This window comes from Prenolepis imparis, unplaced genomic scaffold (assembly GCF_030444845.1).
Source record: "Prenolepis imparis isolate NDT839.2.m4 unplaced genomic scaffold, iyPreImpa1.0 SCAF_13, whole genome shotgun sequence".
NCBI lineage: Eukaryota > Metazoa > Arthropoda > Insecta > Hymenoptera > Formicidae > Prenolepis > Prenolepis imparis.
This window is the reverse complement of record NW_028141171.1, coordinates 2,052,681-2,058,461: the sequence shown is the minus strand read 5'-3', so window position 1 is coordinate 2,058,461 and position 5,781 is coordinate 2,052,681.

Here is a 5,781-nt window from a genome sequence, read left to right as displayed (position 1 = left end):
AAGAAATCAATACATCAATCTAAAGCAATTTTAGATCTGATTCATACAGATGTCTGTGGACCGATGCAAACAATGACACCAGGTAAGAAGCGATACATACTAACTATGATTGATGATTACAGTCGCTACACGGTCATTTATTTGATGGCAAATAAATCTGAAGCTCCTGATAAAATTCAAGAATATGTACAGTCAGCAAAAACCAAGTTCAACACTGTACCAAAAGTCATTAGGTCGGATAAAGGAAAAGAATATGACAATCATCGACTTCAAATGCTATTTAAGAAAGAAGGTATTGAAATCAATATACTGTCACATATGCTCCAGAACAAAATGGCACGGTAGAGAGGAAAAATCGATCTTTACTTGAAATGACCAGATGTTTATTAATAGATGCTAATTTGCCTAATAAATATTGGGGTGAAGCTATTAATACTTCTAATTATTTACAAAATCGTTTAGTTACTAAAGCAACAGGTGTTACACCAATAGAAAGATGGAGTGGCACTAAGCCAACCTGAAAAACATGGCTATATTTGGATAAAGTTTATGCACACATCCCAAAGGAACTAAGAAGGAAGCTGGATAATAAAGCTAGGGAATTAAGATTTATGTGTGTTGCAAATGACGCTAAAGGTTTTCGCCTATTGGATCCAACTACAGATAAAATAATAACTAGCAGAGATATTAAGTTTATAAATGAGTATGATTGTAGTCAGCATGAGGTAACGGAAGCTTCTAACACAAATATTCAGGATAATCAATCGGAGACTGAAGTTATATTACCAAAATTAATCGAAGAAGAGGAAGAATCACAGGCAACAAGTCATTCCAATGATGAAGGAGATTCCTCAGAAGAAAATATTCCAAATGATGCAATAGGGAAGAGAAGTGCAGGTCGTCCCAGAATTATCAAAACAGGATCTAGAGGTCGACCAAAGAAGGAATACCATACACTAATGACTGCAGTTTATGAATCTAGTATGTTTGCAGAGATCCCTGTAAAAGAAACTGTCTCTGGACCTGCGATGAATGAATGGTATATTGCTATGGCAGTAGAATTAAAGTCTATTCTTAAGAATAATGTATGGAAATTAGTTGATCGACCAAATGATAAAAATGTCATTGGTAGTCTTATGATTTTGACAAACAAATATCAGCCTGATGGATGTTTACAAAAACGAAAAGCACGAATAGTAGCTCGAGGATTCAATCAAAGACCAGGATTGAATTTTAATGAAACTTTTGCTCCCGTTGCTAGATTGAGTTCAATTCGCATATTAATTGCCATCGCAGCACATTACAAGATGCATGTTCATCACTGTGATATTATAACGGCTTATTTAAATAGTCCCATCAAGGAAGAAGTTTATATGGAAATCCCGGAACAACTTGAAGAAATTCTGGAGAAGATAATAAGCATTGAAAGCAGTAAGAGCGATATTAAAATAAAAGCTGTCAAAATGCTCAAGGAATTAAAGGATGGAAATAAAGTGTGTAAATTACAAAGAGCCTTATATGGTCTGAAACAGGCCAGCCGTGAGTGGCATACAAAAATAGATGCAGAGTTAAGAAAATTTGATACAACGGTATCTAGCGCTGATCCATGTATATATTATAAAGGTCAAGGAAAAGCTATCTTTATAATAGCGATATATGTTGATGACATAATAATAGTATCAACGGACCTGAATGAAATACAAAAGTTCAAGAATCATCTAACTCAAATATTTGAAGTCAAGGATTTAGATGAAATTAAACACTGCCTCGGTATCGAGTTTTCAAGAGAACATGGTAGTATTCAAATGAGTCAAAAAGGTTATATTAAAAATCTAATTGAGAGATTTAACATGATTGATGCTAAGCCTATTAAAACTCCAATGGAAGCAAATCAAAAATTAATGCAACCGGATGAGCATCAAGGAAATAAGGACAACATCCCGTATAGAGAGTTAATTGGATGTCTGATGTATTTGGCTGTAACTACCCGTCCAGATATTGCTTACACAATAAGTTTTCTAAGTCAATTTAATACTAAATATGGAATAGAACATTGGACAGCGGCAAAGCGTGTCCTACGCTACCTAAAAGGGAGTATAAATGTGTCTCTTGTATACAAATCAAGTCAAGAAAATATTAAAGGCTATGTAGATGCGGATTGGGGTAGTTGTATAAATGATAGGCATTCGTATACTGGTTTTGTTTTCTTTTTTAGTCAGGCTCCTATCACATGGGAATCTAGAAAGCAAAGAACAGTTGCTTTAGCCTCAGCAGAAGCTGAATATATGGCAATAACAGAGGCAACTAAAGAGGCAATATATTTAAAGAGATTCTTTGTCGAGCTTGGATTAGAGGAATTCACGGATAATATTATTCAATGATAGTGCAAGTGCTCAAAAACTTGCAAGGAATCCGATATTTCACGGAAGAACAAAGCACATTGATATCAAACATCATTTTATAAGAGAAGCGTTAAAGGATAATTTAATAATTTTAGAATATTTAAGTACACAAGATATGATAGCGAATATTTTTACAAAGGCCTTGCCTGCAAACAAGCATCTGAAATGTATCGAGTCTTTAGTCATAGCTACGTAAAGTTTTATTTTTTTAAGGGGGAATGTTGGATATATATTAAATAATGATGTAAAAAAAAAGGAAGGTTAATTTAATTTTTTGTCACAGTTAGCATCTTTAGTTTTTCGTTACATAGTGACTTTTTTAGTTCTTAGATCGCGGCGCTATATATCGTCTTCTCTACTCTCGCACACCTTTTTTTTTGTACTCGCGTCTCTCATTAAGAGAAGTTGTACCGTTAAGAAGCAGACACTACTGTTCTTATATATATAAAGTATTTTACAGTAATAAAGTAATGTTCAGTTGTGCATTCACATTGTCTAAACGTTTATTATCAGAAAGAAAGTATCAATCTGTCCTAGAGAGAAACAAAAGTCAATTTCTCTGAGCCCCGTGTAATAACAAATATCTTGTAAACTGTTTATTTTTTCATCCTACCATTATAATTTTTTTATACAAATATTGCAGAAAAAAATTAATTTATGGTATATATTTTAAAAAAATATGGTTTCTTTTAAAAAATTTAAAATGATCTTGCCCTGATCTTGACAACGTCAGCTAAGAAATATAAAAATGTTTTTAAAACTTTATTTTAATTATATAATAAATAATAAAATTTAATTTTATTCTATTTTTTCTAATTAATTATATACTTTACAGTCTTAAAAGGATATGTAAAAACAAATTTTCAAATAATGATAGATAAATTAAATAAAATTATTGGATGTGGTGCAATAACAGATGGTGTGTATAAATTAGAAATACACATTATGAATTTTATAGAGGATGATTATTTTAAATATGATATTAAAAAAGGGGATCATATTGAAGTAATCGGGATTATGCAAGTAACAAGTAAAAACATTTATTATATATTATTATACTTGTTTTTAATTATTAAATCAATAACTAATAATAAGAATTTTAAATAATTATTAATATATTTAAATAATTACTAATAATATAATTAAATAATTTCTCTCTCTCTCTCTCTCTCTCTCTCTTTACTTGTACATACTATACAGATAAAGTCATATATAAATCATTCATATGTCGTGCTTACATATATGTGTATGTACATATAACACACATATTTACGAAAATTTCAGGCACTTTTTTTATTTTTACTAAGTTTCTAAACTGATATCTGAAGATTCACTTATATTCCTTTATTCAATTCTAATGGTGAACTCGTGTTATTTTGTATATACAAATTATCAATAAAAAGAATAACCTGTCTAAATAAATTAATCGTTTGGTTGATAACCATACAAACCTTTTAGGATCTCATTAAAATCTTCTTTACAATTCCATTTACAAAAAAAATAATCACATAATCCCTTTATATCAAAATAATATTATATATACACACACACACACACACATATATATATATATATATATATACATATATATGTACACACATATATGTATATATAATTTTTCAATATTTAATAAATATTTTTATAATTTTATAGTTATGCCACCATATTTAGTTGTATCTGATTTAAAAGATGTAAAAAAAATTGATGGACATATGCCACTGCTAGCAGTTTTAAAAGGCACACAAATATTAAAAAGAAAAAAAATTGAAGACTCATCTGATCAGGTATAATTATTACACAATTATTATGTGAAAAACCTTATTTATTCTTAATTTATAATGATACATAATTTTATAAATTTAATACTAAAATAGGAAGAACAAAAACGTTGAAATGATATTTTGATGTCGTTTTCATCAACTTTGTATCTAAATTTAATTAATATGATGTCAAATTAACATCATTTTGATTTTTTTGTTCTTTAGAAATCGTTTCCTTAAAAAAAAGACATATTATAGTTAATTTAATGTAATTATAATCCAAAAATGTAATTCCAATTATATATAAAAAATATTTTAATTCTTTTTTTAAATTACTATCCTGAGAATTAACAGATCTTTTAAAAATCTTTTTTTGATTTTTTTTATGATAATTTTTTTAAGGTTTCTGGTCTTTTATTGATAATAAATTATAATGTCAAAAACGAAACACCATATGATTTTTTTATTGAGAAATACATCAAAATAAAGTTTTAAAAAATACGATTACTCACGTTTAATTATTATTTATTAACAAACATCTGTATAAATCTACATTTTAAACGAAAATAGAACTTTCGATAATTGAGCATAATTTATTTAGTTATATAATTTACGAATTAATAATTGAGATTTTGTTAGATTTTATTATATTATGTACATATGATGTAGTTATATATATATATATATTCAGGGTGTCCCATTTTAAAAAACGTACTTCGATAATTTTTCAACGAAGCATTTTCAGCAAAAATGTTTTAGACAAAAGTTGTATGGTTTCGAGGGTGACATAATATAGTGCCATTGATTTGACCTTGAAAACTGAATATTTTACAAGATATTTTACATTTTGGTATAAAATTGTTAGCTTCAAACCTTTATAACTCAAAGAATACTCCTTGAAAAAGTACTTTATTATAGGGTTTTGGAAAGCTCTCGAGATAAGCTACAAGAATATACAATGAAAAATAGATGGTTCCGTTTAAGAAATTGAAGTTGACCTTTACGTGACCTTCAGATGACTTTTCAAAGTCAAATCAATGGCACCATCTTATGTCCCTATTGAAACCATACAACTTTTGTCTGAAACATTTTTGCTGAAAATGGTTCGTTGAAGAATTATCGAGGTGCGTTTTCTTAAAATGGGACACCCTGTATAATGTATATTATAAATATAGTTATATTATCAAATAATTCTTTTTAAAAATTATTTTGATATATTTCCCCAAAAAAAGTTATAATTTATCGCTTCTGACGTTATAATTTCATGGGTTTCTAATTAATTTATGCACACGCGCATGCGCATATACACAAATACATCACACAAACTGAAAAACACATATACGCGTTATGTATATTTATATTTTATAAATTTATATTATTTCGTTTTTTGCAGAATCGAAGCAAAAGAAATTCCATATAATTTTTATTCAAAAACGTTTATAAAAATTATTGTTATAAAATTATAAATTATTATAAATTATTTTAAAAATTGGTTTTTATGTTTAAAAATAGTTTTCTGTTTACCTAATTTTATTAATTGTTTAATTTATAATTATAAATAATTTAAAAAATTATTATTATAAATAAAATTAATTATTGTTAATTATTTGTACCTTGTT